Raw genomic sequence first — 25,319 nt, 5'->3', positions numbered from 1 at the left:
GACAGACCTCTGAATTTTGGATTTCAGGCCACAGTTTTTAGAAAGTGGAACGAGAGGCAAATAACTGGGATCCCTATTCTGGCAGCAGTGACCACTATTCCAAAGGCAGCTACCTTAGGTGTCTTTCTCCCAGGACTCTTCCGGTTATTAAATGTCAGCATAACAAAGACAGTAAGGGTTTCACTTCCACTTAAAGAATAGCATTCAGTGGTGCCATAGCTTCTACCAGGGATGAGGATTATTGTACCATGGCTCCTGCTGTTACTGCGATAAATGTGGGTATGAGGTGAGCTGGAATTTCCCTACTGAACCCAATACGTTATTGGTTCCTCAGCCACCTGACTCAGTCTATGTTCTTTTTCTGACTTTTCATCTCTTCTTTTTTTTTCTTTTTTTTTTTAATTTCAGCCATTAAAAAGAATACATTTGAATCAGTTCTAATGAGGTGGATGAAACTGGAGCCGATTATACAGAGTGAAGTAAGCCAGAAAGAAAAACACCAATACAGTATACTAACACATATATATGGAATTTAGAAAGATGGTTACGATAATCCTCTTTTTATTTCCTTTCCTCCTAGCTCAGGACTTTATCTTTTCTCCCCTCTATCTCTTCCTCCCTCCTTCCTCACCCCTAATTTCTTAAATTATGAATGTTTGATATTTTCATGGGACAAACTATGGTTCATCTTGATGTACTTGGCCATTCAGTAGAAATTGGTTCATATGAGTTTTCTTTAATAGCTCCCATGATAGGGAAGTTGGAATTTTTATTGTTAACTTGATACTGAAATTAACTCCACTTTCTTAATGTTACATTGGTGGAACTTTGCTAAGTTCTTATTTAAAAAAACACATTAATACATTTTTATATTAGAGATTTTACAGAGTATAGAAAAGGTAAAGAAGAAAATAAAAATCACTTCAGCACGTCTCCTAATGTTTTTCTTTCCATTAAATCCTTCTCTGTTACAAAAAATAGAAAGATATTTTTAAATCTGAAAGACTATGTTCCATGTGTACGTGTGTGCCTAAAAGGAGGGATGGGTTTTGGATAAAGCCCTTTGTGGTTCACTCGGCTTAAAAAAATATATCAAGATATTTGACAAGTTCAAATTATGCCTGGGTCCCCATAGCACTAGCCTCTGGATCCCTGATCTTTCCCTGGGTTTAGGGAAACCAGTCTTTGGTTATTGCACTGGAAAGAGAGAAAGCCAAGCTGTGGACTTGGCAGGTCATGGCTATTCAATTCGTCTCTAAATCTTTACAAATCCAAGAATTTCCCTGAAGTCATCATTCACTCTGAATTTGTCTGTTGCATTTTGTAAAGGAGAGGAAAGAACCTCACTTTGGTTAAACATCAGCTCCTATGAAACCAAGCGTTGAAAGGGGGCAGAGTCCGTAATTGATTTTCTGACAGGTTATAAAATATTAAAAGATAGGAAAGTTTTAAAACTAATTTTTAGGTATCCGTCTGAAGCCATGTCCAGTTGGCCTGCAGGATCAATGAAACAACATTACATAGAAATGCTGAACTCATACTCTCCTGGCTAATCTATATTTCAAAGATGAGATTGAGCTCTTAAATGACCTGCTCATAGAGTGAGCTGATCCCACTTTAAACCTCCCATTTGGAACCTGGGTTGCAAAGATTAACTATTTCAAGGAAATGAAAGCCAACACATCCCTGAAGTCTTGGCAGATGGGAAGGTGGGAGAGAATAGGACAAACCAGGTAAACAGGTCCAGTAAAACCCACAGGGTCTTTTATCAATTTAACATCACTCCTTGGAATGATCTTTTTTTATTTTACATATTCCAGTTTAGGGGAGTGTGCATGGGAGTCAACCTTTATATTTCCTGGTATTTCCTCCCAGGTAGCATCATGGAAATTTGTCTACCTTTATTTGCAAATGAGGTATATCCTAGGAAGGATGGAGGTGTTTTTCAGTTCCTTTTGCTCCATCACCAACAGCAAGTTTTGGGGTTTCGGGAACAAGATATGAAGCCCTGGCACTATGACCATATGACATGTATTTAGTTATTTTCTTTTCCAGATCCCTATTTAGAATGTAGGGCTTCCCTGATAGTTCAGTTGGTAAAGAATCCTCCTGCAATGCAGGAGACCTAGGTTCAACCCCTGGGTTGGGAAGATCCCCTGGAGAAGGGAAATATGCTTAGGATGTAAGCCCAGCAAAGACAGAGCTTTTTGCTAGATTTGTTTACATCTCAAACCTTGGGTCTCAAAGGGTGCCTGGCAGAGCAGGTGCTCAATAAACATTTGTGTGAGTGGATAGATGGACAGACAGATGAGCTGATACCTAACACAGTAATAGAAGTGTGATCAAGGTGCTATGGGAATATAGTTTCAGAGCCATTTGTTTTGATAGGCTCCAGGGGACTTCAGAGTTGGGATGACAGACAGCCCTAGGCACTGACCTAAGTGCATTTGGCTTTGATCACCTAATTTGTTGCAATTAGATGAGTGCTAACAGAAGTCACTGTCAAATTAAGAGATAGTATAGGTAAACTGGCCAACGCTGTGCCTGTCACAGGGTGTTGTGGTGTTGTGCTCAGCTCTTTTGTAACACCATGGACTATAGCCTGCCAGGCTCCTCTGTCCATGGAATTTTCCAGTCAAGAATACTGAAGTGTTGCCATTTCCTACTCCAAGGGCTCTTCCTGACCAAGGGATTGAACCCATCTCTCACATCACCTGTACTGGCAGGCAGATTATGTACCACTGTGCCATCTTAGGAAGCCCTGTCACGGGGTACCATTCCGTACACGTCACTCTTGTTCCTTCTTCTAAGAACTTGTCCTGATAGCTCTTCCTGATTCCAGTCCTAGTTTTTCCAAGAAGCACTTCCTCAGGTGTCTATTCAAGTGTCCCTTCTCGGTGTGGTCTTTTCTGGCTGTCTCTCTAAGATTGCAGCCCTTCCCTCACACTTCCTATCCTTGTCTACATCGCTTCTGCAACCGATGTATTTTGCTTATGTGTTTATTGTGCATCTCTCTGTACTAGGATATAAGCCCAATCAGGGCAAAGATCTTTGTCAAGTTATTGCTATGTCCTCAGCGCCCAAAATACAGTCTGGCATATAGATTATGCTCAGTAAAGGTTTGTTGAATGAACAAATGAAACAAATCCCAGTTCCATTTAGCCAGAGAAAGTTGCTATGATATGCTACAGGAGAGTTTGCATTTTTCTGTTTTCCTATGATCGATATACAATGAATGTTTTGTGAGTGAGCAGAAGGGAAAACAATTCCATGAACCATTGAGGCCAAATTTTCTCTTGAAAGGAGGTAAGGTGTAGTGGCCCCTATGGCTCCACATTCTTCTAAATGTGCAGGAAAGATGCTCAAGGCTGATTTCCATCACACTCCTTTCTCTTTCAGCCGATCCCTCTGCAGGGAGGCTGGCAGTCGGGCCCGATCAGCACTGCTGGCCTCATAATCAGATTTTAATGACTGTCTGCTTCCCTTCCTACATGTTTATAGTCCTCAGCACTCTGATTAAGTTTTTGGTCCCGCAAGATAGTTAAAACCCCACAATTTGCACTGGGTGTTTTATTTTTTCTAAGTTAAGCAAGTGGGTAAATGTCTCTTTGATCTTCCCACTGTGGATGAGAGCTGTTTGTGTTTTTAAGGCCTTCAACAATTACGTGAAATGGACACAGGACTGGGTTTGAGGTTGACCTTCTGGGTGGTTTAACAGTCCCTCTAAGGTTTTTATTCTTTCTCCTCCTATCTCCCCCACACCCCAAGTCCCAGAGGAATAGAGGAAAAGAAAGCAGCAAAAAGCTCTGAGAAGAAAAAGAAACTGATGTTAGGGGCCAGCCAGAGAGTCGGCTTTCAGAGCTGGTGTTCCAGGAGGTCAGAAGCATTTCTCTGTATGGTTTCCCTCACCTTTGTTTGTGTGGGTGACTTAGTGGCGGGGAAGCAGAGAGATTAACTTGTTATCCCCATGCAGTTTGGTCAGTAGCTCTATAGGAAGGCCAATAAGGAGGAGACAGTCCCAATCATCTGCTGAGCTCTTTTTGCAGCATAAAGGAGTAATGAGTAGAACTCTTGCTATTGCACTTATTCCAGCAATTATGTGTATAAGAAGGATGAGGAGCTGTGGGCCTAAGAGAGAAGGGAGGGGGCCATGGAAATCACACAGTGTCTCTGGGGCTCCCCAGCTGTGTCAGGACTGAAATATGAATGTCATGCAGGTTGGTGACTTCCTTGTGGCATGTACACATTATCCCACCCATGCCACAATTAAGTCACATTCAGTAGCACTTCATTATTTTAATTAAGCTTATTGCAAGAGTAATCATCATTGCCGTCAGTATCAATCATCAGTAATTTTTCCGATTATGGCCATAAGTGGTGACAGTCCATGTTGACAGTAAATGATAATGCCTCTGGCTTGAACTGACACTTCATTGGACTTTGCAAGGTTGCTCTGAACACTCCTGGGCTTGCTATGTAAAGAACTATTTATCTATGACAAAAGCTGGGTCTATCCGATATTTGTTTTTGCTTCCCAAATGGATAAGTTCATAATATTTGCAAAATTCATCCTTTAGTAGATGACAGCCATGGAGTCCAAAACACATTTAGAAAGAAGTTATATGCTCTGAGCTCAGGGCTGCAGCATCACAGCCGTTCCCCAACCTGTCCTAAATGTGTATTAGTTGAGTTATAGCTCTTTCTTCCAAATGGACATGGGAAATGAAGTTGTTTCGATTGCAAAATGGCTCTTGGCAGTCTCCTATTTCTAAGTGGAAGCAGGGGAAAGAAATCTGAGGGAAAACAGCTCTACTTCCCTTTATAACTGGCCCTTTCTGGCATCCGACATGATTGAAATTCTTCAACATTTAAATAAGGTTTCTCCTAAACAACAATAACCTAGTTACTTATTATTCTTGTAACTGCATTTCCATGGTTTAAAGTACTCCCTGGTCTCAACCATTTGTGCTACAAATAATTTTAATTGAGCCGAGAAACCCTTGACATTTTAGAAATTACCTTCTATTTATAAGACTTTAAGAAGAAAACCTTCCTGGCAATCCTGACCTCTGTGCGATTTGGCCTTTTTTCCCCCCCTACTTTGAGTTTTTTTTTTTTTTTTCATTGAACCAAATTACTTTCATTTCTAATTTAATTTTTGCAGTAGCAAATAAAATGCCAATTTGATATGTTCATAAAATCCCACACAGGCTATGAAATACCCAGTCTCCTTTGACTCACACATATCAGGAAGCTGCTCATCTCAAGCCCATTCCATTAAGGTTGATGAAATGGGTTCTGGGAAGATTATTAATGATGAAGGCTTAAAAACAGAGGCTCTTTCAGGTCCTAAAATATACTTTGGGGTTTCTGGAAGTCTTTTGAATAGTGAAATTTTTAATTTTTGTTATTTATTTCCCCCAAATATCATGGATCATTCTAGTGTAGACCTTGTTAAAGCACATTACATTTTGATACAAATAAAAAATACTATGCCTTTGTACAGTGTTTTCACATTCATTGTCCTTCTTGCTCTTCAAAGGAACCTGTTCTTTCATTCAGTAAATATTTATAGATCACTTACTATTTTCCAGGCACTATTCTAGGCACTCCAGATATAGTAGTAGGCAAAATAGCTTGTGGAACTTACATTTCAGTAGGAGACAAGTTGTGTGTGTGTTAGTCGCTCAGTAATGTCTGACTCTTTGCAAACCCATGGAGCCCATAGCCATTTCTTCCTTGATCTTCCTGACCCAGGGATCAAACCCAGTTCTCCTGCACTGCAGGCAGATTTTTTACCATCTGAATCAACAGAGAAGCCCTTAAAATAAAATAGAAGCAAGCAAAATATGTTGGCCATCTGATGTGAAGAACTGAATCATTGGAAAAGACCCTGATGCTGGAAAAGATTGAAGGCAAAAGGAGAAGAGGGTGGCAGAGGATGAGATGGTTAGATAGCATTACCAATTCAATGGACATGAATTTGAGACCTGGAGGAGGTAAGGACAAGAGCAACCTTTCAGGTAGAGAGGACAGAAAGTACAAAGACCCCAAGGCAGGAACAGAAAGGAGGTCATTGGATGTAGCGTGAAGTGAGCAATGGGCTGGTGGTAAGAAATAAGATCAGAGTGGAAGCCAGAATCCCATCCTGTAGGACCTTAAATGTGAACACATGGTTTTACCCTAACTAAGATGAGGACACTGGAGGGCTTTGAGCAGAAGAATGACACAGTCTGACTTTTGCTTGAAAGGACCAGTCTTTGGCAGTGTAACAATAGGCTGGGAAGAGGGCAATGGCAGAAGGAGGAAGGTAAGTTAGGAGACCACTGCATTTATCAAGGAAAAGATGACAGTGACTCAAACCAGGGTAGTATCAAGGGAAGTGCTGAGAAACAGTTTCTGGATATTGAAATTAATTAAGGAAAATGTTATCTAGTCCTATTTTAAAGTGAGAAAACTAGGTCGCAGGGTAACTGACTTTCTCAAGAATACAGAGCAAGGATGTGACAAAATTGGGCTTGTGGGTGAGAGACCCAGACCTGTGGGTAGGGGTCCCTCAGTCCACCCCGTGTGGACCAGCTGCACCTGAATACACCCTAAATATCCATCTTGGAATTCCTGCCTCAGAGCCATGGTCATGTTCTCATTACCCTAATAAATAAGGAATAGGAAGAGCAAGAGACTTCCAGTTCCCTGTGTACCTGGATGGCTAATGCTACCTGACAAGTAGCAGGTTGGAGCCTAATGAATGGCTGGGAGAAATAGGAGCAGGAGTGCTTGCTTCTAGGGGAAAAGAGGTGCTCATTAGCTATCCAGTTGCTCAGATGGTTCAGCCTCTTGTTTCAAGCAGACCCCAGTACCATCGGCCACCTTTCTGTAAACAAGCAATTCTACTACTGCTTTGGGGCCCCATGGATATTTAAAAAACAACTGGGGTGAGATTCATATAACATAAAATGAACCATTTTAATTTTTAAGTGAACCATTCAATGGCATTTAGTACATTCAAATGTTGTACAACCATCACCTCCATCTGCTACTGCTGCTGCTAAGTCACTTCAGTCGTGTCCGACTCTGTGTGACCCCATAGACGGCAGCCCACCAGGCTCCCCTGTCCCTGGGATTCTCCAGGCAAGAACACTGGAGTGGGTTGCCATTTCCTTCTCCAATGCACGAAAGTGAAAAGTGAAAGGGAAGTTGCTCAGTCGTGTCCAACTCTTAGCGACCCCATGGACTGCAGCCCACCAGGCTCCTCCGTCCATGGGATTTTCCAGGCAAGAGTACTGGAGTGGGGTGCCATTCCCAGATATTTTCATCACCCTGAAAAGAAACCCCATTAAGTAGTTACTTCCCATTCTCCTCTTGCACCAGGCTTTGGTAACCACAGATCTACTCTTTGTCTCTATGAATGTACCCATTCTAGATATTTCCTATAAATAGAATCATATAATATGTGGCCCTTTTGTGTCTGATTTCTTTCATTTAGCCCAGTGTTTTTTGAGATGCACCCATGTGATAGCATGAATCAGTACTTCATTCCTTTCTCTGGCTGACTAATTCTTTCTTGTGGGCTACCCAGGTGGTGCAGTGGTAAAGAATCTGCTTGCTAATGCAGGAGTTGCAGGAGACATGACATGAGGTCAGTGCCTGGGTTGGGAATATCCCCTGGAGGAGGACATGGCAACCCACTCCAGTATTCTTGCCAGAAAACTCCCATGGATAGAGGAGTCTGGCGGATTACAGTCCACGAGGTCACAAAGAGTGGGACATGACTGAGCAACTGAAAACACACACATACACACACACACACACATCATATGTTTATCCATTCATTCATTTAGTGGACATTTGAATTGTTTCCCTCTCTTGGTTATCATGAATAGCCCTGCTATAAACAGGTGTATATGTGTGTTGGTTTGAGTACCTGTTTTAGTTCTTTGGGCAGTATTCCTAGGAGTGGGATTGGTGGGTCATATAGTAATTCTGTGCTTAACTTGTAAAGAAAAACAAACTTTTCCACAGCAACTGAATCGTTTTCATTCCCATCACCAATGTGCAAGGATTCCAGTTTCTCCACATCCTAACCAACACTTGCTAATTTTCCTTTTTTTAAAAATGTTAATAGCTATTCTAGTGGACATGAAATGGCATCTCACTGTGGTTTTGGTTTGCATTTCCATATGGCTAATGCTGTTGATCATCTTTTCATGTGCTGGAAGCAAATGTACGAATGCTTATTTAAGTTCCTTGCTCTTTTTAATTATTTATTTTGTTGTTGCTGTGTTGTAAAAATTCTTTATATAGTTGGATACTAGACTTTTATCAGAAAAATGATAATTTCTCCCTTTCTGTAGATTGTCTTTTCACTTTCTTGCTGATGTCCTTTGATGCACAATAGTTTTTAATTTTGATGAATCCCAACATACCTATTTGTTGTTGTTGTTCAGGCTCAGTTTACCTGTTTTTTCCCCAAACTTTAAACTTTTTATTTTGTATTGGGGTATAGCTGATTAACAATGTTGTAGTAGTTTCAGATGAATAGAGAAGGGACTTAGCTGTATATATAAATGTATCATTTCACCTGGTTTCTTTAAATCAATGTTAATGTGAACAACAACAACAACGATTTTAATAATGGTGAACACTAACACAGAAGGAGGAAGTCATAGAAAAGCATCTATGAGTTTTTTCTAGTTTAGACCAGGATCTGGGACAGACATGGAATTTGCCAAACTCAAAAAATCTGAAGCTGTAGACCTCAAAGTATTCCTCTTTAAAACATGTTATGAGGTATGTCAAGCTGCCCTCACAAAAGACCTACAAACATAATAGCTTAAACCAGAAAGAAATTAATTTTTTCCGTCTTATGACAAAGGTAGGATGGCTCAACAGGGTCAGGGTCCCAAGCTGCATCTAATGTCCTGTTTGCCATCCTTAACACATGCCCTCCATCTTGTGGTCTGAGATGGTTGTCCCAAGCTACATCAGCATTCCAAGCAGCAGGAAGGGGAAGAGGAAAGAGGTTATGCTCCTTCCCTTTAAGGGTAAGTCCCAGAGTTTACACACATCACTTCTGCTCACTCCCATTGCCCAGAACTTAGTCACATGACTAAGGAAGGTTGGGAAATGTGATCTTTAATTCAGCAGCTATGTGCCCAAATAAAAACTCTGTGAAATTATAGAGGAAATTACATATAGGGGGAAAAAAATACAATCTTGGACATAGAACCTCAACTTTATTAACATTCAGAGTTGCAATCTGAGTTGTGTTGCTGAAATTAGGAGGAACTAATTTTACTAAGATAAATCGTCAGGGAAAGTATTCCAATAGGTGTAGGGAAAAGGGAGAAGGAAATGATGAGCTGTCTGAAAGAGCACATAGATGATGAAACAGTGGAGGGGAGCCATGTGTTTGTATCCGTGTCCCTTTAGTGTGGAAGATTTTATGGGCAGAGATTTCTATCTGGACGACAAACCAACCACAAAAACAAAACCCAAACAGATGTTGCTTTAGTGCTTTAGCACTATTAAGTGCTTTCACAAACTTTTTTTCATTGAGTTGTTATAACAACCTTATATACCATATATGGCAGGTAATGCTCCTGCATCTCACCTCCATGATTAAAGGGAATCTCTGAGGTTAGGAAGCTTCTAGCTATTTGGTAGCAGAGGCAGGATTCAAATTCAGCTTCCCCTGACCTATCTTATATTTATTTGGTGCAGGACTTTCCCATGGTGCGTTGGAAGATCCCCTGGAGAAGGAAATGGCAACCCACTCCAGTATTCTTGCCTGGAGAATCCCATGGACAGAGGAGCCTGGTGGGCTACAGTCCACAGGGTCGCAAAGAGTTGGGCACGACTGAGCGACCCTACTTTCTTACTTACTTATGTACCCAGATGTAGCTCATGAGCTAGACTACCTGAGGCCCAAAGCCCAACATATCTTCCAGGAGGGTCTAGTAGTCCTACCCATAGGCCTTTCATCTTTCCAGACCCGCTGTTAAACTCAATAGAGTCCCGGAAGGTCCCTGGAGTGTCAGTTTCACTCGTCTGCCTCTCTGGCCCACTGCAGCTGGTATGAGCAATGAGACAGCAGGCCAGGGAAAGACAGAGGCTGGAGGCTGGGGTGAGTAGTGTTGGCAAATATGCTGTGGGGAACCCCAGTACCCTCTTGAGCAAAAGGGGAGTTCATGGCCCTGGATTCACATCAAACACACTGGCCAGGGCCCCTGTCAGGGCTTGGAGTCAGAGATGGCCACATGCACATCCTCACTACTCCCCCACAAGCAAATTCATTCCTCATCTCAGCAGACACCTCAGAGACACCTTGGGCACTTAGTATTGGCTGCATAAAAAGAAAAATGCAGTGATATAAAATACCTTGTCTAATTGTTTTCCTACAAGTTATTGAGGATTTTGATGATAACAGGAGATTATGACCCAAAGTTTCTTATCTGGGGGCCAACATTGCTTCTAGGAAAAGGCAAGAGATTTAAAGGCAGAAGTCTTGCTGCTATGGAACATATGATCTTTGGCAAGTCATTCAAGCTCCCTGAACCTCAGTTTTCTCATCTGAGTCATGGGAGCTAATAGTCATCACAAGAGTGGTAACACACATCTCTGGGGAAGTTCAAAGGTCAAACAAGATAATAGGTGGGGAATTGCTTTGTAAACTTTTGTAAATATTTGTAAGTGATATACAAATATTAACTGTTATTATAGTATAAAGTTGGCCTTTAAATATTGCACCAACACAAAGTTAAGAGGGACTAAAAATGAGAGAGAGGTTCAAGGACAGCCATAAGGTTATTGACTCTGCTTTGGTCCTAGTTTGCTGACATATCTTCTCGAGGGGTCCAATGTCAATCCTGGGTGAGAAATCATTAGGATTATAGACAATGACTCATAACCTCACCTCCTCATATTTCTACAAACACAAAGTTTTTCAAAGTATTTTATTCAACTTTTCACAAAAACATCATTCCTATTTAGTGTTGGGAAAAGTCTGGGTTTTTTTTTTTTTTTTTAACAGTAATAGAAGCTTATTTGTTCATTCTCAGGCAAATAGCCTTGGGGCTCCTGGTAATTTCAAGATATGAAAATTTTTAAAGGGACAAAAATATAGAGCATGGGAAAATCAGCTATTGTACAAATCACAGCAATTTAAAAATGATTTTTCCCATCTAGGGATTTCTGTTACATGGTTCTCTTTTACATTATTTTTAGTATATGTTTTTAAACTATTTTCCTCAGCAATTTTGGATAAGATTGAGGTCTAGTCCTATACTTATTTTAAGCAGTTCTGAAAATGAGGCATCCAATAAGATATTTGAAGAAGGGGATGAATATAGGCCAAACTCTTAATAGCCGTTACCTTTGAGGGGGTTTGGAGCAGACCTTAGGAGTCAGAGAGCTCTATTGCTTCTTGACCCTGTTACAATGAGCATATACTGTAGTCAAATTGCAAATAATGTACATTTGTAAAAATAACAAAAATAGAAATAAACTGTGTCAGAAAAGAAATGTCTAGACGAGTCCTCATATTATCTGACAAAAATACCATCGACATGGAATCCCCTTTTATCTCCCTAAGTCTTCTCCAGGCCTACTCTCCTCCCCCACAATACAGCGACTTGGCAAATCATTGAAAATTATTGGAAAATTTGAGGAAGAAGGCAAGTCCAGTTTTGGTGTAGGTAGCTATATTGATGAATCTGAAACCAAAGTCCACTAGACTACAACCTCTTGAAGTACAGGGGCTTTTTTGTTTCATTCTTTAAATCATTCATTCATTCCATCCCATAAATGTTTATTGAGTGCTAGGTACTATTCTATGCACACAAATAAAAAACCAGATAACAAAACAGATACAAATCTCTGCCTTCATTGAACTTATTTTCTAGTATTGATGCATATAGTCTTAAAATTTTGTTGAATAAGTGAATTTGTTAACAAAAAATTAGATTGAACATTTACTGTGAAGTAGAAATTATTTTGAGCTTTGAAGTTACAGTAGTGAACCTAACAAAGCTTATATCTTACATGAGGGAAAGACAGACATAAAGCAGATAAGTCAATACATCAGTGTGAGATGGTAAGTTGTATACAGCTTGGCCACTGGTACTGACACTACTTCCTGTGTATACATATAACTGTAGCTTCAAAAATGGGGAAATCAGCAGACCTTGCTTGTTGCCCACTGGTTTAGGTCTTTGAACTTACCGTGACAGATGGAACTAAAATTCTTCCCATAAAGGTGGCTTGCTTCAGAGACTGTGGGGCATTATCTTAGTTTTCCATTGCTACCATAACAAATTATCACAAAAGTCGGGGCTTTAACAATACAAATTTATTATCTTAGGGTTCTGGAGATCAGGAGTAAGAGATGGGTCTCACTGAGCTAAAACCGAGGTGTTTGTAGAATCTTGTTTCTTCTAGAGGCTCTGGGGTAGAATCTGTTCCCTTGCTTTTTCCAGCTTCTGGAGACTGCTCACATTCCCTGCCTTATGGCTCTTTCCTCTATCTTCTCAAAGTCAGCAACAGTAGGCTGAGTCCTTCTCACGTGGACAACTCTCTGCTTCTCCCTTTCAGGCCTCCCTCTTCCACTTTTCGGAGAAGGCAATGGCACCCCACTCCAGTACTCTTGCCTGGAGAATTCCATGGACGGAGGAGCCTGGAAGGCTGCAGTCCACGGGGTCGCTGAGGGTCGGACACGACTGAGCGACCTCACTTTCACTTTTCACTTTCATGCATTGGAGAAGGAAATGGCAACCCACTCCAGTGTTCTTGCCTGGAGAATCCCAGGGACGGGGGAGCCTGGTGGGCTGCTGTCTATGGGGTCGCACAAAGTCAGACACGACTGAAGTGACTTAGCAGCAGCAGCTTCCACTTTTAAAGATGCTTATAATTCCACTGAGGCCTGCCTGGATAACCCAGGATAATCTCCCCACCCTAAGGCCAGCTAATTAGCAACCATAATTCCCTTTGCCACACAGCCTAACATATTCCCAGGTTCTAGGGATTAGGACGGAGAAGGCAATGGCACCCCACTCCAGTACTCTTGCCTGGAAAATCCCATGGACGGAGGAGCCTGGTGGGCTGCAGTCCATGGGATCGCTAAGAGTTAGACATGACTGAGCAACTTCACTTTCACTTTTCACCTTCATGAGTTGGAGAAGGAAATGGCAACCCACTCCAGTGTTCTTGCCTGGAGAATCCCAGGGACGGGGGAGCCTGGTGGGCTGCCGTCTATGGGGTCGCACAGAGTCGGACACAACTGAAGCGACTTAGCAGCAGCAGCAGGGATTAGAACATTTTAAGGGGCCGCCATTCTACCTACCACAAGCAGGCCAGAAAAGGAGAAGCTAGTTTTCTTCCTCAGCTCTTATTCCCAATTTCTAGCACAGTGTTGAACATCTAGGAAGTACTGACTGGTTTATATGTAATGTTGGGAAATAGAATAGAAAATGCTACATTCTCTAGAACTCGGGAAATGTGGAACCCGTATTTATTTTCAAAGCTACATCATCTTTCCCTGGCTGGCTGTCCTGTGGGGCAGCAAGCTCAGTAACTTCCACAAGCAAACTTAAAAATTTCCTGCAGAAGGGCCTTTAATCATCTGCTTTATGTTTTCTTAGAACTGCTTAAGTATAGGGAAGATTCCTTTCAGCAACAATCTCTTATTTCTTATCTTCATATTCTTCCTTTTTGCATAGTAGCTTACAGTTTATAGAGCACTTTCATGTACTCTCACTTGACCCTCATGAAAACTTTGTCAGGGGGAAGAGCTGTGAATACAGTTCTTTACATTTTTGCAGTTAGGAAACTGAACTTCATCTAGAAGGCATGACTTCTCCAAGATTGTGAAGCCAGGACATGGACCAGGTTGTCTGATACCAAAGTCTGCACCCTTCCCATCACAATGTGTTGTCCTCAGGAGTCACTTCTCTTATTTCAGGACTGGAGTCCCAGGACCAAGTTCCATCTTCACTATACAATCATCGTTACCATCACCACTATTACCTTTATCATCCTTATCATCATCACCATCCTTCTCATACCATCCTTGTTATCATCATTGCTATGAATTTCCTCAAACTTATTCATCAGAAGAAACCTCCTTCATGTGTCAGTAGCCACCTTTATCTCTGTCCATGAAGGGGAAACCATGACTGAGCTTAGCGATTCACTTTTTTATTTCTGAACATGTCAAGAAATCAGTCATTCTGATCGCTGTCCCTATGAATAACCCCTTTACCAATCTTCCCTAGTGACACCCAGACTCAGCCTCTATGTGGTTGAAAAAAGTTAGTGATCCCCAGTCAATGTGACCAATACTACCAGCATCAGTATGCATCTCTGACATGCCTATTCCAATTATCTCTGGCTGCAAACCAAGCCACCTCAAAACATAATGATTTAAAACAATCATTTTACTTGCTCATGATTCTAAAAATCTGAACAATATTCAGCTGAGTAGTTCTTCCTTCAGTCCTGTTGGTGGTCACTCATGTGAGAATGAAAAGGTAAAAAACAGTATCTCAGTATTATTATGAAAATAGTTTTGACCTTACATACCATCTGGAAGGGTCTCAGGGACCTCCTTCCAAAGGGTCCCTGGAACCCACTTTGAGAACCAGTAGGCAACCTATTTTTGGTTCTTCATTTTCAGACTGGACTATGGCTTGTCTGGGACAAGGGACACCAGTTAACTCTGGGGAAACTCTCTGAAGTCCTGAGGGTGCTGGGGGAACTTTTCTAATTGCCAAACAGTGAGCAGGAGCAACCAGTGCCCGCCTGACTGACATCACTAAATTCAGTTTCCAATCTCCAGAGTGACTTAGCCTCCTTCATGGCACTCCTACATGCAGACTCCAGCGAAGAGATGCATCCAAGGCAGAATTCCTGTTACCTTCTTACAAGGTTTGTGGGATTTTCTTGGAGTCGATTTTTTTTCTTGTCAGAATTTAACATTTCTGCTATCCAACCTGAGTCTTGCTTCCTGGTAGATCTTCCATGACACTTGCCATGTTTTCAATATATCTCTCGGCAGCATCACCCTTATATTTATTAAAGGAGGGAGGGGTTGAGCATGCAGCTCTCATTAAAACCCATGCCAGTCACACTGCTTTGAAAATTTAGTGGTTAGCTAATATAAAAGTCATAAAAGGTTTGGGGTTCTGAGGACTTCCATAAACTTACAATTTTAGGTGCCCTGAGATGCAATTTCTGAGCAATTTCTTTGATCTCTGGCTGCCCTGGTAAATCATTTATTAGGGCAGCCTTTTTAAACAGAATCCTCTCAACCTCTCCCACAAGATATATAAAATTACATACTCTGCAAACAGTCATCAACCCCCTGCACTTACTGTATTCACTGATTACAAACTGATGGAGATGTGAGGAGCTTTTTCAGCCAAGTCTTTTAATTCTCAGAAGTAGGCAGAAGAGACAATGATGATGTGCTACACAATGCCAACATAGTTGCCTGAGATTTCAAAATGGGATACCGCCATACCACAAACATCATTCTTCAGTGGTGTTTGTTTTTTAAAGACTGATTTTCACAACTAATAGAGTTCTAAGCCTTTCTGGGTCAATCTCCAAGTCAGCCTGCTCATACCAGTCTTTGTATTTTCCTCCCCCTCTTTCCCTACCCTGCTTCATCTTTCTGTCTGCCCTGATTTTTAGGGACTCCCAAGTCCTAAAAGAGAGAGGAGCAGCCATTAGATCTCCATAATCACCCTGGCTTCACTCCTCTCTCTTCTCCCCCCATCACCGTGTGTGTGTCTATATTACTAAAAATACTAGGGAGAACACATTAGAGTTCCTAACTCTTCTCTTAAGCCACTAATACAATAACGAATACTTACTGAGTGCCACTTACTACATGCCAGGCCCTATGGAGGAGGTTTTATAGGCAACGTCCATTGTCAAATTCTGATTTGCTGCTGAAAGTTGTATCTGACTTATTTCTTGGGGGAACTGATTTTAAAGGAGAAGCAAATCTCCCTGGCCTACCCAATACTCTACTTCCACTTTAATTTAAAAAAGAAAAGCGTTCATCCCTTTGCAAACACCCAGCCCTTCTCTTTGAAATGGGGACTTTCCCTGTGGTTAACATTTCAGCACCAAGATAAATGCCCTCTGAGACTTTCTGCTGGAGATGCAGCCAAGCTCTTCCACCTAATTGGTAGGAAAGTCAGTGAGGGCTCTGTGGAATTGCTGGGCCTAACTCATAATGGATTAGTAAACTGAGAATGAACAAGGCCACAGAATTGTCATTGATGTGCAGAAAAAGTATGTGGATCCTTTCAGGATATTGCAAATGGAGCACCTTATAAAGTAAAATCCAGCTGTTCTTTTTCCTGAGTTTGATGAAAGACCATTTTCTGTCACTTAAATATGGCTATCATGTAAGAGTTTACATGAAACATGTATTTAGAACTTAGCTACAGGATAATTTTTATCTTTCTAGGGGATTGGTAGGCTTTCTTGGAATGAACTAAGGAAGCTCAAAGACAACTGACATTTAATCTCAGTAACTCTCTTTGTCTTCATGATTTTAAGTTTCTTTCTTCCTTTTCTTCCTCCTGATTTTCTGATCTTAATTTCTATTTTACTAATGATATTGTATAGATTCATTAAGATATTTTACTTCAAATCACTTTTAGGAGCCTAAGATATAAATAAGTATTCCTGGCTAAAGTGCTGCCTTTGGTATCTGTGCACTTACAGCTCACTGATTGCCATGCCTGCTTCCTCTTCACTTGTTCATTCAATAGAGCTTTATAAACACAGGGGAGCAGTGTAGGGCAGTTGAAAAGGACACAGGTCCCAGAATCAGTTTCTACAACTTTTAACCTGTGACCTCCAGCGGGTCATCTAATTTCTTTGTGTCTCAGTTTCCTCATCTGGAAAATGGAACTGATTGGTGACATTCTTAAATCTTAATAGTGAAGATTAAAATAATACAGGGAAAGTACTTAAAAACAACATCTAATACATACTGTCTCAATAATATTAGCTTTCATGAAGATCACTGTTATTTTTTATTAGATGCTGTTATGGACTGAATTGTGTCCCTACCCAAAATTTATACATTGAAGTCCTAACCCCCCGTACCTCAGAATATTACTCTATTTCGAGATAGAGCCTTGAAAGAGGCAATTAAGTTAAAATAAAGTCATTTGGGTGGCCCCTAATCCAATATGATTGGTGTCCTTATAAGAAGGAGGACATTTGGACACAAACATATACAAAGGGAAGACCATGTGAAGACATAAGGAGATGGTGGTCATCTATAAGTCAAGGAGAGAAACCGCAGAAGAAACCAACCTTGTCAACACCCTGATCTAGAGCCTCCAGAAACTTGAGAAAATTAATTTCTTTTATTTAGATCTGTTGTACATTTTATACGGCCATCCTAGGACATTAGTACAGACACCTACTATGCGCTTGGCTCTTTCCCAGTCACTGGACATACAGTGGTGGTGACACTGCTTTTATGAGGGTTTTATTCTGGTGGAGATAACTAATGAACATGTAAGCAAATCTAGGAACAACATAATTTCAAGAAATAGTAGATGTTATGAGAAAAACAGTAATGATGATATGAATGCTGTGACATGGGTGTTGGTGCATCTATTCGGACTAGATGGCTTGCCACCAGAGAGGACCTGCTCATGAACTGACAAGAGGGAGCCAGTATAGGAACACCAGCTCCAGTGTACCCCAGGCAGAAGGAAGTTGCCTGATCTGTTGGAGGATCGAAGAAATGCACACTGTGGCCGGAGGACAAAGAAGAAGGGGAGATGGGCAGGAAAGGAGGGGAGGGAGGAGCAGGGTCAGGTCACACAGGGCCTGCAGGCCAAAGAAAGATATTTGAATTCATATTTTAAAAGCTTACTATGCTGAGAGTGGAATGAATGAGAGAGGGCTGGAGTAGAATCTGGGAAAGCAGTCAGAAAAATGCTACATGTAGACTGGGGGGCAGTGGTGAAGACAGAGAGAAGACAGATGGATGGATGTAAATCCTGATGTATTTATTTTGAAGGAAAAATTTATAGAACTTGTTTGTGAATTACACACAGGTGAATATCAGATTAAAAAGGTGCTTGGTTTTTAAATTGAATAACTGCATGGGAAGTGGTAGCATTTGCTGTGGGGAAGACAGTAGAAAGTAGGGGCATGGGGAGAAGTTTGGGGGTGGAAATTAGAGCTACACTATGACCCTACCATGGCCAAGATGCCTACTATACTTTCAGTTGGAAATGTCAAGGAGCCTGTTAATATTGGAGTTAGAGCCCCAGGAGACTGAGAGCTAGAGATACACATTTGTGTGTCAACCATGAGAATGGATAGGATCACCTAGGAAGATGCCAGAGCAGAAAACCTGGGAATAGGACAGAGCTCCTGTGTGCTCCAAATGAAGAGCATTAAGAGCAGGAGTTTAAGAAAAAGCCACCAGTGAGGTAGGAAAAAAGCAGAAGAGTGCATATCACAGAAGCAGAGAGGAAATGAGAGGCAATAACCACACACACTGACACCCCATCCACACGGATACGTGGTGGTAAGTATGTTGGAGAATGCATGTGTGTTCCCAGAGGACTCACACACACACGTGTGTGTGCATATATCCTGAGTGCTATCGGAGTATATAGTTACAGAATCCAATGCTTCTAGGGTTTGCAGCTCTTTTTAAAATTACATTTTACACATCAGTAAACTTGTAATGCAGGAACTGCTTTCTTAGGGTTATTTATATCCCTGGGTTGCAGAAGGATTTGTCAGGAAATAATATGAATGTTATTTATCTGACTGTTCAGCTTTATTGACTGCCACATTTCACATCCTTCAGTTCTTTTTGGCAGAGGAGTAAATAACACTGCTATTAACCTCTAACACTGGTATAAAAATAGGCAGTTATTAAGGGGTAAATATTACTTTGACGATTATTGCCCCAGTCTGCTTTCTCTGGGAGATGTAATAAATAAGGCCTCTCGTGGGGTCCACAAAGTTCCCAATTTTGTTGAGGGAGCTGGCAGCTCTCCTGGCCACAGGCTGTGATTTGGAACCATGTGGAGCCAACAGAAAACACTCCATGAGCTATTGCTTGTTCCTGGAGGAAATCAAGGCAGCGTTAATGCAAAAGCTGAAGTATCAGGTTAAGATTTGTACTGGGAGCGAATTAGGGAGCTCTGAGACCCCAGCTAAGAGCCCAGGGGTTTGGGTTCAGGAGCAGGTGAGTCTGTGGAAGCCTGGGGTTTGTTGTGTTCCCAGTTGATGAACCCAAGCTATGGCTGTAAAAGCTCAGTTCAGTTCAGTTCCTCAGTCATGTCCGACTCTTTACGACCACGTGGACTGCAGCACGCCAGACTTCCTTGTCCATCACCAACTCCCAGAGCTTGCTCAAACTTATGTCAATCGAGTTGGTGATGCCATCCAACCATCTCATCCTCTGTTGTCCCCTTCTCCTCCTGCCTTCAATATTTCCCAGCATCAGGATCTTTTCTAATGAGTCATTTTTTTGCACCAAAGCTCAGGACCCAGAGTTTTCCATGGTCAGTATTAATGAACAGGTTAACTAGCAGTTTAACAAGGAGTACTCCGTTTTACAGGTAAAGAGATGCAGAGTTATGGTAACAGGCAGAAAGAGAGAGAGAGAGAGTCTAAGACTAGAGGCCAAGAACTCAAGCCTGTAGTCTCAACACCAGCCTCCAGTTATGATTCTGGGCAAGTTCTTTGCCTTTCATCCATAGTAAACAAAGGGACTGAAATACACGGTTTCCTAAGACCTCTCTAGCCCAGAAGTGCCTTGTTGAACACGAGTTAGACCTGACTGGGTGAGTCTACCAGGTGTGGGGAAGGTCCTAGTGAGGGTGAGCTGATAGTGGTGATGTCCACCGCATAGGATTAGCAACCACCTTGTCATTCTACAGGAGGTGCCAGTAAGAGTGGGACCTGTATGCTCAAGCAAGCCCTGGCTGTAGCCTGAACTGAGAGCCACTCAGCTTTACCTTTCTGCCAGAGATACTATAACATTAGCAAACATCGTATGTTATTGTTTGCTCTTCAGGACTAAATTTTTTGGCTTCAGAGATGATTTTCGATCTTGTTTTAACCTCTGATTACAGATGTGAAAACATGGGATTTTTCTTCTCCTGAAAAGCATTTAAATCTAGACTGCATGATTAAAAAAGGTTTTGTGCAGAATGAGAGGCATGCATACTTCATAGTGTACAGAAGGTTAACTGCTGAAAAGCTGCCTTGATGTGAATGCATCCTAGAAACACAACATTTAAGAGAAATTTTGTAAAATGAAGGGTTCTAGCATTAATTTCAGAGAAGGCAATGGCACCCCACTCCAGTACTCTTGCCTGGAAAATCCCATGGATGGAGTAGCCTGGTAGGCTGCAGTCCATGGGGTTGCTAAGAGTCGGGCACGGCTGAGCGACTTCACTTGCATTTTTCACTTTCATGCATTGGAGAAGGAAATGGCAACCCACTCCAGTATTCTTGCCTGGAGAATCCCAGGGACAGAGGAGCCTAGTGGGCTGCCCTCTATGGGGTCGCACAGAGTCGGACACGACTGAGTCGACTTAGCAGCAGCAGTATTAATTTAGTTTGTATGTTTGAAAACCATGGGTTTTCACACATCAGTGGTAGTGGAGGTGGTGATTTGCAATAGGTATGGTTCTGCTTTCCTACATCTTAAACTATGCTAAAATAATTAAACGTAGTATCACTCAAGCTACTTGCTGCATAAGACAAAACTTTATGGGATCTTTGCACTTCCATTCTGCTTGGAAAGCAGATGATACTTATTCAAGAGAGTTTTACTTATGAAACAATAGAAATATGTGCAAAAGAGTGAGCCATATAATGTCATAGACCCCATTTGGCATAAATGTCTATAGGAGGGCTTGGAAATCTAGGCCTCATTGAATTTTCCCAGGATTTGCTATTTTATACTACAATGTTAAGAGACACTATGCTAGTATTTCTTAATGGTTGTAAATTGTTGCAGGGAGGCATTTAAAATCATTACTAGGGTCACTTGACTGGCTAGTTACCCCTAAGATAACTAAAAGAAATGTGCATTTGGTAAAGGACAAGATAATTTTGTGTTTAATAGTAACAGAGGTGTAAACACATATATGATACACATATAAGATGGGAATGGAGAACAAGGAGAGAAAACTCGGAGAAATGATGAGAGGGGATTATAGAGAGGTTGGATGATCACAGAGGAAGGGAAAGGTGCCTCTCTAACCACAGAATTCTTCACTGATGAGGAACCCCGCCCACCCACTGTCCTGGAACTAAGGCCACTCTAGCATGAGACAGCCAGTCTGTGGAACATCCAAAAGTCCCAACACTGACACACTGCCAGGGAATCCGGCCCTCCTAACCCAGCATAGCCCATTGGTCAGCAATCACAATAAGTGCTCCTGTTGCTATGGAGACTGGCTATAGTGCTCCTTGGTATGAACTCCTCCCACAAACGGTTCATCTCCTCTCAGCACTCTTTTTTACTGGACCTGTTCTGTTCTTTCTAAAAACAAAACTGGATTTGTCCATGGTTCCTACTTGAAAATGAGCAAGGATTCAGACAGAACAGTCACAGTAGGCCACGGGGGTCCTCCTGAGAAAGAAATCATTTTAATGGAAAAACAGCCCTCACCCCTGGAACTGTCCAGAGTAGTTTGGGACAAGCGATTCTGAAGACAGGGTGGTGTCTTTGACCTAGAATTGTCTACCGGCTGTAGCTCCCATTGGAATAATTGTGGGTCCTTTGATTGGAGGAAAGGAGTAGGGTCTCAGTGAAAACAAACCTAATCAAGAGAAGGGGGAAAACATTTGTGAGGCCATGTAAGACCTTCCTAAGACTATCCCCCGCTACCCAAGAACTATCAAGGGACACATTTACTGGGTCTCTTTTCATGGGAGGGGGGCAGGAGTGCTATATACCTATAAGAACTGGTTTAAACAAGAGCTAGTAGAATTCGAGTTGTTGTTACATAATTCCATTTGTACTCTAGGATGAGGAGATCTGGAGAAATCAAGTCCCCAGTGTCAAATCAGATGCTCCCCCAGATACTCTGGTGCACAAGATTTAGATCTGATGTCATTGTCACAGTGTGGGCTTTGGGCTGGCAGTATTACTACCACCTGGGAACTTGTTGGAAGTACAGAATCTCAGGCCCCACTGTAGACCTAATGAGTCAGAATCTGCATTTAACAAGATTCTATGCACATTAAAATTTGAGAAGCAATTCCCAAAGTAGTGGTTCTCAGTTTTGGTCACACACCAGAATTGTCTAGGGAGCTTAAAAAACTATTGATTATTGGGTCTTATTTCCAAAAGATTCTGATGGTATGTCCTGGGCTCTGAGATTTTTTTAAAAGCTCCCTATATGATTTTAAGATGCAGCCAGGGAAAAGAACTAAAGGAAGAACTTTTTGAGAATTTTGACTTTCACAGAAATATTATGAAAAGTCATGTGCAATGACATGTTGGTAGCTTGAACCATATTTTCACACAGATATATTAACATTTCAAGTCTTTTATCTAAGTCTGTGCCTTCAGTTCAGTTTCTCAGTCGTGTCTGACTCTGCAATCCCATGGACTGCAGTTTGACCTGCATACAGATTTCTCAGGAGGCAGGTCAGGTGGGCTGGTATTCCCATCTCTTTAAGAATTCTCTGTTAGTCAGTGTCATAGTGACTTAAGACACACTTGTTATTTATAGAATCTTTTTTATATAGCAGGGCACCTATTCATAATGTAACAGTCCTACCTAATTTTTCTAAGGTTAAAATTTCATGTTAGGCTTATTTGATATGAAGAGTTAACATATACCTCAGGCATATGTTACAGTTTCATATCTCATAATCTTACCTAATGGCTAAGCATATAGTTCCCATATTTGAACCTCAGACTCAATCAGAATGAAATCTTCCTTTCTCTCTGCAACCCTGCCAATGTCGCTCTGTTAGGACCCCTTTATCCAATCTATTTCCGTCCTGCTAGACTTTACACTCCTACAAGAATAAAAAGATCTGTGATTATCTCAATGACATGTTCATATGAAGTGCTCAATAAATGTCTGCTAAGCCCATGGTGGGTGAACAGATGTGCAAATGAATAGAGCCCAAGGTGGGTGTGTGGTGTAGTCAGCACCTCCACTGCTGGTCAGGGAGGCAGCCATGCCCTAGTCAAGCACGATGACACGTTCGATGAGCCTACCCCCCTAAGCTTCCGGCTGCCTCCCACCTTCTCTCCCTGATGAATCTCTCCTCACTGGCCTATGTATACCAGAGCTCCACACACTGCAGTGCTTGGTGGTTCACACAGTGCCTAGTTTTTCTTTGAGTCTGTTGTGTAGAGCTGTATTGTCACCTTCTCTCCCCCTCTTTCTACAGAATAGACTCTCCTTTTCCACCCAAATATTCTATCTTTTCTGATACACCTCTAAAGAAGGCACACATGTAGAGAAGGCCCAGGTGAACTGAAATAAATACACTAGACAGGACTTGCAGTTGCAAAATCTATGTGGTTAGGATGTCATCTGGCTTGACAAGGCAGTATTGGGCCATTTTAGGACAATGCTGGAATCATTGTCGAAATTGTTAATTTCATTCAAATTTTACCTTTAAGTGAAGTTAATACTTTGAATGTCCATAAACAATACTTACTGATGGAAGGGGAGAAAGAGAGAAGGAAGAAAAGGAGGAAAGGAGATAAAAAGATAGGGAGGGAGGGAGGAATTTGCCCTTATAGTCAGAAAGTATTTTTACCTGGTGATATTAAGTGCTGAATTACAGGGTAAACATTAGAAAATACTCTGATGCTGAAAATTATACATAGCATGATGAGTAAAATAACTCATTTTTCTAAATAGTTGATAGAAATTAAAATATCGTCCAATAGTTTTGCTTCCCACAGTGAATTTGTTTATTGGGCTGTGCAGAGGAAGATAGGAGGGGTAGGTCATCCTAACCTTCTGGAGGGACTGATGGAATTTTAAAACCAAAAAAATACCACCCTCCAGTTAGGCAAATGGAAATTTGTGTTTGTGTTTTTCTTTAATGTCTCATTCTATCACTGGTCTTTTTCTTGTCAATAATGTTGACAATGTAGTTAATTAATCAGTTCAGTTCAGTCGCTCAGTCGTGTCCAACTCTTTGCAACCCCATGAATTGCAGCATGCCAGGCCTCCCTGTCCATCACCAACTCCCAGAGTTCACCCAAACTCATGTCCATCGAATCGGTGATGCCATCCAGCCATCTCATCCTCTGTCGTCCCCTTCTCCTCCTGCCCCCAATCCCTCCCAGCATCAGAGTCTTTTCCAATGAGTCAACTCTTCGCATGAAGTGGCCAAAGTACTGGAGTTTCAGCTTTAGCATCATTCTTTCCAAAGTAATCCCAGGGCTGATCTCCTTCAGAATGGACTGGTTGGATCTCCTTGCAGTCCAAGGGACTCTCAAGAGTCTTCTCCAACACCACAGTTCAAAAGCATCAATTCTTCGGCGCTCAGCCTTCTTCACAGTCCAACGCTCACACCCATACATGACCACTGGAAAAACCATAGCCTTGACTAGATGGACCTTTGTTGGCAAAGTAATGTCTCTGCTTTTGAATATGTTATCTAGGTTGGTCATAACTTTCCTTCCAAGGAGTAAGCACCGTTTAATTTCATGGCTGCAATCACCATCTGCAGTGATTTTGGAGCCCCCAAAAGTAAAGTCTGACACTGTTTCCACTGTTTCCCCATCTATTTCCCACGAAGTGATGGGACCAGATGCCATGATCTTAGTTTTCTGAATGTTGAGGTTTAAGCCAATATTTTCACTCTCCTCTTTTACTTTCATCAAGAGGCTTTTTAGTTCCTCTTCACTTTCTGCCATAAGGGTGGTGTCATCTGCATATCTGAGGTTATTGATATTTCTCCCGGCAATCTTGATTCCAGCTTGTGCTTCTTCCAGCCCAGAGTTTCTCATGATGTACTCTGCATATAAGTTAAATAAGCAGGGTGACCATATACAGCCTTGATGTACTCCTTTTCCTATTTGGAACCAGTCTGTTTGTCCATTCAAAATAGCACACATTTCCCTACCTCAAGGGTAACTTTATTTTGTGGACAATCAGATGACCCACATGCTAATAAATAAGGGCGAGTACCCAGTTCTTTGCTACTTTAGAGCTTTATGTTCCACAGGATGGATCAGAGGGTCAAGACCAGGAAAGCCGAAGCAAGCTTAAAACAATCACTGATCGGACATTGTGAAATGAGAGAAATGCCCAAAGAAAAAC

The sequence above is a fragment of the Bos mutus genome, chromosome 4, assembly GCF_027580195.1.
Source record: "Bos mutus isolate GX-2022 chromosome 4, NWIPB_WYAK_1.1, whole genome shotgun sequence".
NCBI lineage: Eukaryota > Metazoa > Chordata > Mammalia > Artiodactyla > Bovidae > Bos > Bos mutus.
This window is presented reverse-complemented; position numbering follows the sequence as displayed.